This window comes from Salmo salar, chromosome 22 (assembly GCF_965601325.2).
Source record: "Salmo salar chromosome 22, fSalSal1, whole genome shotgun sequence".
Lineage (NCBI taxonomy): Eukaryota > Metazoa > Chordata > Actinopteri > Salmoniformes > Salmonidae > Salmo > Salmo salar.
In genome coordinates, this window is record NC_138312.1 from 45,064,220 (window position 1) to 45,076,835 (window position 12,616).

Consider the following 12,616-nt stretch of genomic DNA (forward strand, 5'->3'; position numbering starts at 1 on the left):
TGTTCGCTGCTCTGGCACCCCAATGGTGGAACAAGCTCCCTCACGACGCCAGGACAGCGGAGTCAATCACCACCTTCCGGAGACACCTGAAACCCCACCTCTTCAAGGAATACCTGGGATAGGATAAAGTAATCCTTCTAACCCCCCCCCTTAAAAGATTTAGATGCACTATTGTAAAGTGGTTGTTCCACTGGATATTATAAGGTGAATGCACCAATTTGTAAGTCGCTCTGGATAAGAGCGTCTGCTAAATGACTTAAATGTAAAATGTAAATGTAAGCAAGTCACTCCCTCCTTTTCTTTATTGTGGGGAGGATTATGGCAGTGTCTGGACCCTTGTATGTCCTCTGTTAGATCTCGCACTTATCCTGGGATATTATATGGCCTAGAGGCTCACTCCCTCCAGTGAGCCTGTCCAGGAGTAGGGTCAAGAGGGGGTTTGCTTGAGATGGGAGTATCTAGAGTTGACAATTGATATATGCCATTGGATGAAATAGTTCTGTTCAATACCGTACCAGGGAGGGACGGTTCTAAGGAGACCAGATACTGGGCTATACCATTAATCCTGTTGACATAGCAGTTACTGTCTGATGTTTTATGGATATCTGTCATACAAAACTTAACCTTTGTGAACTGTTACTAAGTATCTGTGGTTTGTCAATGTACGTTGAAGGGGGTGTATCGTTGCTATAAAAGATCCCTGTAGCCATTGTGTAATCACCTTCCTGGTTCATTCGAGAGAGTGCATTATTGAAGGTCAAGAACTTTTGCAAAAGTATCTTAAGTATTGAAGATGTAGTTTAACTCGTACTGGTGTGTTTGTAACTTCTCATTTGGTAATGCAGAAATTAGCCACCACATTACCCATAGGGTTCAGGGCAAGTGAAAGTTGGTCAGGCCTTCAACTGCCCCTAGATGCATAGTGCCTCTTACACTATACCTACCTTCTTAGCCTTAAAAGAAAACTGTAATTCTGTACTAAATCCTATCTCTGTACTATGTTAAACTTGCAACTTCTGGTGGATTGACTCAATTAGTCTCTTGACTGGTTTAACTACCCTCCCCGCCCTTGTGCGACCTGCTATTGGGCTTGGGGCCATGGTGGCTAACAGTGGCTCTGGCCTTAGATCATTGACCAGAAGAGGGTTTGAAGGAATCAGCTCCAGGATCTCAGAGGTGCTTCCCAGGTCATTTTACTCAAGCAAGCAAGGTTCTTCTGGTTCTGACTTTCCATCCAATGTCCAGAGCTCGGAGTAATCGCTTGAATCCTCCGCCAGCCAAGATGCACTTTCCTCCCCAGAGTCCTCCATGTCTTCCCTGTCCAGTCCATCGCCGGAGTGGGTGACCTCTCCTGCATCTACATTGATTGAAGGCCCTGCAGCATCACTGACATTGAAGTGCACGGAATCATCAATTTCAAATGGCAGGAAATTCACCTGTAGCAGAAGATTCCTGTGAACCACTTTCTCTCTGCCGTAACGGTCTTGGATTATGTACGTGTGAGCTTGTGGATTGACTGAAGTCACTGTGAAAATCTCGGGGTTTCACTTGTCAGCGGCGGCCCCTTTCACACTTGTTGGCGATGAGGACACGATCTCCCATGGACAAACTGATGCCTTTAACCCGCTTGTCATACTCCCGACCTTGTCGTCTCTGTTGCTTGTCAGTGTGCCTTTGGGCAACACTCATAGCTTCCTTCAGCCCAGTGATCAGAGTCTTGACATACTTGTTGCAATCCACAACACTGGAGTCGTCCAAAACATTGCGGAACATAACATCCACTGGTAGCCGAGGGACCCTACCAAACATGAGAAAGAATGGAGCATAGCCCGTAGTCTCGTGAACAGTGGCATTGTAGGCAAATGTCAATGACTGGATTTGTTCAGGCCAATGTTCTTTGGTTTTCAAGGGCAGACTCCTGAGCATGCTACCTAAAGTCCTGTTGAAGCATTCAGTTTCTCCATTCCCCATTGGGTGATATGCCGTGGTTCTTGACTTTTGGACACCGGAGAGCTTATGCAGTTCTGCTATTAGCTCGCTCTCGAAATTTGCGCCCTGATCAGTATGGATCCTTGAAGCAAATCCGTAGACACAGAAGACATGATCCCACAGTTTACGAGCTACTTGCTTGGCTGTCTGGTTTCTGCATGGCCATGAATGGGCAAGTTTAGTGAAGTGGTCAGTCACCACCAGAACATCAACTGAGTTCTTCTTACTGTCTTCCCCTGTCCAAAAATCCAAACACACCAACTCCATGGGAGAGCAAGTTTTGATGCTCTCTAACGGGGCTCTAGCCGCTGGCTCTGGAGTCTTTGCTAGAACGCATCTCTGGCAGCAGCGCACATACTCCTTGATGTCTCTCTCCATTGCAGGCCAGAAAAACCTCTGTCTGGCCAGGGCTAGAGTTCTAGCTTTGCCTTGATGTCCTGCAAGGTCGTGAATGCCAGTCATCGCTTTGAGTCTCAACACCTCTGGCAAGACATACTGGAACTTTCTTAGGTTTGTGTGACTCTCCTTAATGACATGATACAGAACTCCCTTTCTTAGGATCAAGCGGTCCTACTGTTTCATCAGCAACAACACTTTAGAAGAAACATTGTATCGATCTCGTCTGGTGGGCCGTTTCTTATTGAAGACGAAAGGGATGACCTTGGAAGTCACAGAGTCTTGCAGCTGAAGATCTCGAAGTTCCTCGTGCGAGAGTTCAGGCAAAGTGTCAATACCAGGAGAAAGCAGCTGTTGGGTGTTGGAACCAAGCTGGATTGCTTGCATCTCTGTTGGACATTCCCAGTCGATATGGAGCTGACATATGGCCTTCACTTCAGCAGTGGTCAAGGAGGTTATCTCCTGGGAATAAGAAGCCCAATGGAAGGCATCTTGGACATCATCATTCAACGTCCCAACAGCCTCAGACAGAAGTGCTAGGTAGGACTCCCTCATCAGTCTCTGTGCGACAGTCACTGCGAAGGGGTCGCGGCTCAGTGCATCTGCTACTGTATTCTTGCTGCCTGGGATACGCTTCAAATTGAAGTTGTATGGTGCCAGCTTGGCAACCCATCTTTGCTCGCAAGCGTCCAGCTTGGGTTTTGTCATGATGTACGTTAACTGGTTACTATCTGTCCAGACAGTGAACTCGTGCCCCTTAAGCCAGTGACTGAATTTCTCACACACACTCCATTTCAGTGCTAGAAATTCAAGTCTGTGTGCAGGATACCTTCTCTGCGACTTACTCAGGGTCTTGCTCGTGAATGCTATGGGCCTTGGCTTATCTTCACCTTCAGGCACTTGACAAAGCACAGCCCCAAGACCATCCAAGGAAGCGTCAGTGAAGAGAATCAGGGTGAGCTAGCACGACACAATTCAAAAACGCATCCTTCAGCTTCTGGAATGCAACGACACACTCCTCAGTCCAATCCGATAGCGTCAGCATCCGGAAAATCCCACTGTTGCCCTTCTTCCCATCTCTTCCTCTTCTCTTTTGAACCCCAGTGAGTGCAAACAAACGTCTGGCTATGGCGGAACAGTCAGGAATGAAGTGCTGGTAATATAATACCATACCCAAGAAGGATTTCAGCCTCCGAGCAGAGGGAGTGCATCCGTCTGCCTTCATCAGCTGAGCTTGGCTCATCTTGGCAATGGCCTCCACCTTCTCAGGATCCACTGACACACCATCCTCTTTAATGATATGTCTGAGGAATTTCACTGTTCTTCGTAGGAAGTGGCATTTCTTGGGTGCTAGTTTGAGATTGTTGGCTCTTAGACGGCTAAACACAACTTCAAGTTGCTGTAGAGCCTATTCCTCGGTGGGTGCAAAGACCAAAAAGTCATCTAGGTAACAAAGGAGATTTGAGAAATTTAGGTCCCCAAATATACTTAACATCGTTCTCATGAAAGAGGCCGGGCTGTTACACAGACCTTGTGGCATGCGATTGTACTCATAAAGTCCCATCGGTGTGGTAAAGGCTGTGTACTTCTTGTCCTCTTCATGAACTAGAATGTTATAAAATCCTAAGGTCAAGTCCATGGTGCTGAAAAATGCACTGCCACCAAGTGCTGTGAGGCAATCTGCTTGATGAGGAAGGGGATGAGCGTCCTTCACAGTTCGTGCATTCATCCACCTGAAGTCAGTGCATAACCTCAGACTCCCGTCTTTCTTCCATACCATGACTAAAGGGCAGGCATACTCACTAACTGACTTGCGTATAAGACCTACTTCTTCCATATCTGTCAATACCTTCCTCAGCTTCAGGTAATGAGCAGGCGGAACTCTTCTGTATGGTAGCCGGAAGGGTCTGTCATCAACCAGGTGGATACGGTGAACATAACCCCTGGCTTCTCCGCAGTCCAGATTATGTCTTGAGAAGATGTCTTCTCTTCATGAAGGCCCTGAAAGATTGTTGCATCCTCAACAGCCAAGCATGTAGACACATCGGCCAGCTTCATGTCATATCTTAGGGTGAGATGTTTGTCAGAACAGTTTACTACCTTTAAAGGGACCCAGCCATCTCCCCACATCGGTGTAATAACTCTACCCACGAGTATGTTTCTGGGCATGACCTTTGAGCTGGTAGGCTCGACTATTACATTGCTGCCTGAAGACAATGCCACATTTTTAGGAAGTTTACCCCAAACTAAGTGTTCAGTCTTGGGTGAAAGAGTCACAGCTTGAGTGAGCTCCACTGTCCCAATCTTGCCATTGACTTGCTGTCCCTTCCATCTTGTGACACTTGTCATCATCTGCAGAAACTGCTCACCCTCTGGTGAGTGGGTCTGGCCATCCATGTTGTTGACGAGCTTCCAGTATTCGTCAGTGCCTTTCATCTCATGCAATAGATGCTTAATGACATTCGATCCCAGGATGAGATCATCACGCTGTCCAGGAACAACTAGGGTGGGCACTTTAACATCAATCCCATAGATTGCATCTCCAAATCATAGAAACACTTTGTTGAGGTCTTCTTCCCCCCACACCCCACTAATACTAACTCTGTAGGAGGTTGATAATGTTGAGGAATGACACCTGCTTCCAAAATTCTCTGTTCAGCATGTTCACTCAATATACAGGCCATAGACCCAGTGTCAAGCATGCCCTTAAGCTGCACTTTCCCATGTACAGACACAGAGGTGTAAAACAAATCTGAAAAAGCCTCAACCTCTTGTGAACCTAACATAACACTTTTCTCTCCTTCTTTCGCATCAGAGCACAAAATCTCATATGTTTTCTCGAGATCATCAGATTCTTTCTTGGGGTAGACAGTTGAACACCCACATTTCCCCCCTTCACCTGTGGGAGTGTCAACAGTTGCTGCTGTGGTGAGTTTCTCTGCTGTTGTGGTGGGCGTCTCTCACCACCGGGATTGGCATAGGGTTCCCCCTGTTTTGGACAGTTTGACTTCCAATGATTTGGGGAAAAGCACCAGAGGCACAGATTCTCATGTCTACAGTGCATCACAGTGGAGTGATCTGTTGAGCTACAAACCCTGCATTCCCTACGCCTGAAGGGTTGGGTGGGGAAAGATGGTGCCTTGGCCTGTGTCTGTGAAACCATAACGGGTAGTATGCTCTTCTCTAAGGTATGTTCAAGCAGGTGGATGAGTTCTCTTGATACTTGCACTCTGCCCATCTTATTTGGCGCTAGATGTGAGAGAAGTGTCACTGCACGCACCAGCATTGACCCCGCCTTCAAACGGAGTTGTCTGGGGATGTACTGTTACTTGCTTTGAGGATACAGTGGTAGATTGACACATGGTGGCCTTACTGCGGCGTTCATGTTCATAGATTCTCTCCTGATCTTCACTCGCAGTCCATTTCTCAGCAGACTTGTATTGGAATACTGCTGCCAGTTTGGGGTCAGGGCAGTATGTTACAAACATCCTGACGACATCGGAGTTGGAGCTGCCAATCTTCTTACCTTGTCTCTTAAGGCCCTTGTCAGCGACATCTATGGCCTTGTTCAATCGAACCCAATACTCCATAACAGCCTCTCCAGGTACAGGTTTATTATTGTAAAAATCAGCCAAAGGCATGCATGAATAGGCCAATTTGCTGAAATTCTGTTTCAGAATGTCAAATACAATCTCTGGCTTCTCTGTAGGATCAAGAGTGGTCTCATTGCGTAAATGTATCTTTACCATGTCTCTTGCTTTGCCAGATAATCGACTAATCATCTCATCTGATTGTTCCCCAACAGGACATCCCTTCCTCCTCAAGTATATTCTCATCAACTCCTCCCATTCATGAATGGAGCATTTGTCTGTACCATCTCCTCTATATGTAGGAGGTTCCTTTATGTCTGATTGCATGATGAACTTAATTTTACTGAGGTCTACATATCCTATTGACTCTGAATGATGATCACTTATCTTCTCTGTACTTACTGGTGGCTCATAAGTACTTGGCCTGTCACTCTGTAGTTCTTCCCTAATGGAGCTCCCTATTTCCCCGGCTAGCTGAGTGACTAGCTCAGCTAGACCATCTACAGGGGCATTTGGATTAACAGTAGATGAAGGGCTTTCATCTGAATATTTTGTGGAGCAAAACATGGGGGAACCTCCTGCACCTACACGCTTTACAGGGGTTTGATCAGAATATGAGAAAAACCTCCCCCTCCCAGCAGTGAATTTGGGTTCATCACCATTATAAGATGCCATGCCACTAAACCACTAAAGTTATGTAAAAATGTCTGTTGATGAACACACTTCTATGTTAGTTAACAGGCGTTCCGCTCGCCTCGCCAATATCCTCGGCAAGACGGAGCTGCTCTTCCTCCCGGGGAAGGACTGCCCGTTCCATGATCTCGCCATCACGGTTGACAACTCCCTTGTGTCCTCCTCCCAGAGTGCTAAGAACCTTGGCGTGATCCTGGACAACACCCTGTCGTTCTCCACTAACATCAAGGCGGTGACCCGATCCTGTAGGTTCATGCTCTACAACATTCGCAGAGAACGACCCTGCCTCACACAGGAAGCGGCGCAGGTCCTAATCCAGGCACTTGTCATCTCCCGTCTGGATTACTGCAACTCGCTGTTGGCTGGGCTCCCTGCCTGTGCCATTAAACCCCTACAACTCATCCAGAACGCCGCAGCCCGTCTGGTGTTCAACCTTCCCAAGTTCTCTCACGTCACCCCGCTCCTCCGCTCTCTCCACTGGCTTCCAGTTGAAGCTCGCATCCGCTACAAGACCATGGTGATTGCCTACGGAGCTGTGAAGGGAACGGCACCTCCATACCTTCAGGCTCTGATCAGGCCCTACACCCAAACAAGGGCACTGCGTTCATCCACCTCTGGCCTGCTGGCCCCCTACCTCTGAGGAAGCACAGTTCCCGCTCAGCCCAGTCAAAACTGTTCGCTGCTCTGGCACCCCAATGGTGGAACAAGCTCCCTCACGACGCCAGGACAGCGGAGTCAATCACCACCTTCCGGAGACACCTGAAACCCCACCTCTTTAAGGAATACCTAGGATAGGATAAAGTTATCCTTCTAACCCCCCCCCCCCCCTTAAAAGATTTAGATGCACTATTGTAAAGTGGTTGTTCCACTGGATATCATAAGGTGAATGCACCAATTTGTAAGTCGCTCTGGATAAAAGCGTCTGCTAAATGACTTAAATGTAATGTAAATGTAAATATCCAATGGTAGCGCCTGGCCCGAAATACGAAAAACCTTAAAAATGCTATAATTTCAATTTCTCAAACATATGACTATTTTACACCATTTGAAAGATAAGACTCTCCTTTATCTAACCACATTGTCCGATTTCAAAAAGGCTTTACAGCGAAAACTAAATATTAGATTATGTCAGGAGAGTACCCAGCCAGAAATAATCACACACCCATTATTCAAGCTAGCATATATGTCACAAAAACCAAAACCACAGCTAAATGCAGCACTAACCTTTGATGATCTTCATCAGATGACACTCCTAGGACATTATGTTATACAATACATGCATATTTTGTTCAATCAAGTTCATATTTATATCAAAAACCAGCTTTTTACATTAGCATGTTTTGTTCAGAACTAGCATACCCACCGAAAACTTCCGGTGAATTTACTAAATTACTCACGATAAATGTTGACAAAAAACATAACAATTATTTTAAGAATTATAGATACAGAACTCCTTTATGCAATCGCGGTGTCCGATTTTAAAATAGCTTTTCAGTGAAAGCACATTTTGCAATATTCTGAATACATAGCCCAGCCATCACAGGCTAGCTATTTTGACACCCACCAAGTTTGGCACTCACCAAACTCAGATTTCCTATAAGAAAAATTGGATTACCTTTGCTGTTCTTCGTCAGAATGCACTCCCAGCACTTCTACTTCAACAACCAATGTTGTTTTGGTTCCAAATAATCCATAGTTATATCCAAATAGCTCTGTTTTGTTCGTGCGTTCAAGTCACTATCCGAAGGGTGACGCGCCAGTGCATTTCGTGACAAAAAAATTCAAAATATTACATTACCGTACTTCAAAGCATGTCAAACGCTGTTTAAAATCAATTTTTATGCGATTTTTCTCGTAAAATAGCGATAATATTCCAACCGGGAGACGTTGTATCCGTTCAAACACTGAAAGAAAAACATGGAGTCGCCACATGCATGCGCGCACCAGTGTCATTGTTCTCAGAAGGACCACTCTCCAAAACCCCTGCTGTTTTTCGCCCAGGGACGGCAGAGCTATCATTCCACGTTCTGGCGCCTTTCTAGAGCCAATGAAAGCCTTAGAAAATGTCATGTTACACCAGAGATCCTGTATTTTCGATAAAGAGGCTATAGAAGGACAAGAAATGGTCAGACAGGGCACTTCCCATATAGAATCTTCTTAGGTTTTGGCCTGCCATATGAGTTCTGTTATACTCACAGACACCATTCAAACAGTTTTAGAAACTTTGGAGTGTTTTCTATCCAAATCTACTATTTTCTGGGCAGGAGTAATAACCAGATTAAATCGGGTACGTTTTTTATCCGGCCGTGAAAATACTGCCCCCTATCCCAAACAGGTTAACCATAAACAGCGCTCTCAATACATCGTTGTCGGAAAAAAAATAAACAGGAAAGAAAATACTGCAGTTCCTCTTCATGCCACAAGGCGGCAAGAGTACCTCAATGATGTAATTAGTCTCTAAAGCAGCAGCGCCGCGGTGATTGAGCTGACGTCGATCAACGATGAATCTGGGTCACGGCACCAATGTAACCGGTGCTGTACTGCACCGCTGTAACTCTGCGTTGTGTGTGGTTGATTGAGACTATAGACGTGGACTTTGGAGATCAGGTTGTTTTAATTCATCAGAATTCACTCTCTGCATCCTGCATCTGCATCCAAAAGAAAAGAAAATATTTGTAGAGCACATATGTTCTGCGAATCGCCGCCTCGTTCTCTCATAGTGCATCAAAATGATTTTCGAATACAAAAATGAGTACAGCCTCTCCTGATTATGCATCAACACATAACATATATTTTACATAGATAAAACCACATACCTGCATCCAAAAGAAAATAAAACATTTGTAGTGCACATATGTTCTGCGAATCGTCGCCTCGTTCCACAACAGATGCACAATACAAGGGACTGGGATCATTCGAGGAGCTAGCCATCGTTCACACATACCATAGCCTGCTAATACCTTAGCTAGCTATTAACCACATGTTGAAATCAGAATGTTGATATCATCCTAAAAAGTACAATTACAAGTGCATCTTAACAATACCATCCACTTATGAGTAACCTCTCCATATACATTATTCATGAACAAAACACTGTGTATGACTTTGTGCTTAAAATAATCAAACTTTTCTGAAGACAGAAAAAGCGTGCCTACCTCTCATAGTGCATCAAAATGATTTGAGCACGAGCACGCAGGGCAAAACGTAAGTACACACTCCCCTACTCCCAGGATGCAGGCATGCATAATAACAAATCAACAAGACATATTAATATATGAACCTGGTGAAATTCACACAGTACTTTAACAACTGTTACACTGGCACTGATGTAAAGCAGGCAGGCCCTGTTTACATGATATGTTACTTTAAGGTATCCCAGTTGACTTAAAATGGTCTGGTCTTCTGTGTTCCCTGTACTGAAATTACATCTGGGAACAAGCAAACAGAGTCAGAAAGAGAGCGAGAAATTCCTGCTGTAGGTCTTAACCTGCTTAGTCAGCAGCCATGAGAGACGCTTTCTCCTTCATAAATTTGACCCTGCCAGGTGAGTCAGCATGGTGAGTCAGTGGTCGCTCCCAACTTTCACAGGAACAGCAGCTATGTATGTCCACAGCACATGGTCAAGGGATGTCATGCTTTCTAGGGGGTGAACTGCAGATGTGTGGACGTAGTTAGACAGCTGTAGGCTTTTTTGCTGTAGCTTTATTTCAGCTTCCTGAAAGATTTGAAAGAGTATGGTCTCATAGCTTTTCAATTACTGAAAAGTATCAGTAAGGACTACATTAAGATGACTGAATTATAACAAACACATAGTCTAAAAGTAGGATGTGCTCGTTTAAAGTGGACATCCACACTCCTGTAACACGTGGTATTTATAGACTAGCTAAAAGTTTTCAGTCTTTCAGTAGTTCAACTCAAGCAGTGCCAGTCACCCACATCTCTTCTATCTAAACCTACATAAACATGATTAATTGAATTGTTCCTACATGTGACTATCTCCTATCTTAATTTAAAGAACACATTCTGGCGTGATATCCTACCCCTCAGCGAAATTGGAAGACTAAGCCACTATTGACATTTAAATGGAGTAATCGTAAACAAACGTCAAACCAAACACGCTACAAATACATTAGTATGGCTTTAACGTACAAATACATATATATTGACATTAATTTGTCCAATGACATATATTTATTACTCCTCATCAAGACGAAGTGATCTAAACATTGACGTCAATTTCTGAACGTATCCCCCCTTTCCCGTAGAATGGAACGAGCAGTTCTGAACTCGTAGCACATCGCATCGTTTCTCTGCTTGGAACGTTGTTGGCCAGATGGGATTTTCACGAAAAATGTATTGATTATAATATGTTATTAGCAAGAAGACTGGTGGAACATTTCCATCATGGGGAGATATGTATACCAGGATGTCGGCAGATTCTTCTATGTCGTTTTTTGTTTGAAACCACACTAGTGGAATAAACCGCTGTCCTGATCTAGTCGTCTGCTACAGGTCAGATTCCCTTGGTCAACTAGTGAAATTTGTGTTGCTACAGTAGCAAGTAGTGTAACATTTTTGCACAGTTCGCAACTGTATCGTTCAATTTCAGTTATTGAATGTGGCTACAATGTAATGAGTAAATGCAAGGACTGTGAAACTAGCTCGCGCTAATGTTGTGCGCGTGTACAACTACATCGCGTGTTCGTACTAGTTTGTGGTGAATTTGGTATGAATATAGTTACTTATTTGATTAACGAATTAGCGAGTAATGATAATGTAAGGATAATCATGCACATTGTCTGAAACTGGTGAGCTGGTTTGGTTTTACATTTGAGTGTATTATTCGATTCGTTTCGAGGCCAGCAGAAACACGAAAAACAGGGTAAAATGCAGTCATCAGTATTTTTTTGTCTACAGAAATAATCAGGGTTGGGGTGTAATCCGTTACATGTAAAGGATTACAAAAACGGTAACTGTAATTCGTTATATTACCAGCAAAAAATATTGTGATCAGATTACATATACTTTTGAAAAACTAGATGATAACTTCAAGGGTTACTTTTAAATTCAGAAAGGATGTTAGCGAAAAACATATTTTACACTTGTTTTCTCAATCACATTCAAATCAGCATTGAAAAAAGTTACAATTTGTTCCACCTGAGCGAGTCTGACCACAAGTCAGAGACCACTATGATGACACCAAATGTGTTTGATCGATCGTGGTAAAAGAGCAGGAATAGGCTTTTGTAGGCTACAGTATGTCTTCCAATGGTGCGACTGCTGTCGGCATCCAAAGATTATCCAACTTGAATAAACGCTTGGAGGTAAGGATGACAGTAGTTGTGTAGTCTACGGCAATACGGATGTCACTTATTATTGATATCTACATAGCACATTGATGTGAATCACACTGCTCTCATTTAGCTATTTGCGCCTTACGGATTGTGGTTGTTGTGGATGTCTGTTCTCAAATCTAAATGTCTATTTGAACCCAATAATGGTTGAATTCAAGAAGTTTAAACTGCCTATCAATCATTGTTTTTGAAACCAGTGGACATCCAGTGAACAATACACTCTTGCAACAGCGGCCTATGGAATAAAAGTGGGGCTTTTATTGCTCAATCTAATTCATGCTGATAAAATAGAAATCCATATGCCTAATGGACACATGCTCAAACTCACACACTTTTGATAGACTTAAAGGGGCAATCTGTAGTTGCTACATAATTTTTGTTGATTTATAGATTATATATATCCGCTAACTAGCTAGCCATTTCACATCGGTTATATATATATATATATATATATATATATATATTTGATTCTTGAAGAATATAACTTGTAAATGCCTCATGAGCTTAGTTCAACTGTCACACTCCATGAGAACCCAAAATATAAGCTTGTTTTTCTCCAATGTTTGTAAATGTGAACAAACACTGTATAGCCTC

General features: G+C 43.8%; 1 protein-coding gene across 3 annotated transcripts in view; it reads left to right on the forward strand.

The window, feature by feature from the left end:
* Nucleotides 1-12,616, forward strand: part of LOC106583436 (hyaluronidase-2) — a 28,130-nt gene that overhangs the window by 7,447 nt on the left and 8,067 nt on the right. Inside the window, exon 1 of one of the 3 annotated variants that reach the window (XM_014167595.3) lies at nucleotides 9,571-11,180. The exons of 1 other annotated variant lie outside the window; for it this stretch is intronic. The gene's annotated coding sequence lies outside the window, so the exon portion shown is untranslated. One more of the 3 variants, XM_045705678.2, reaches the window with a different exon arrangement.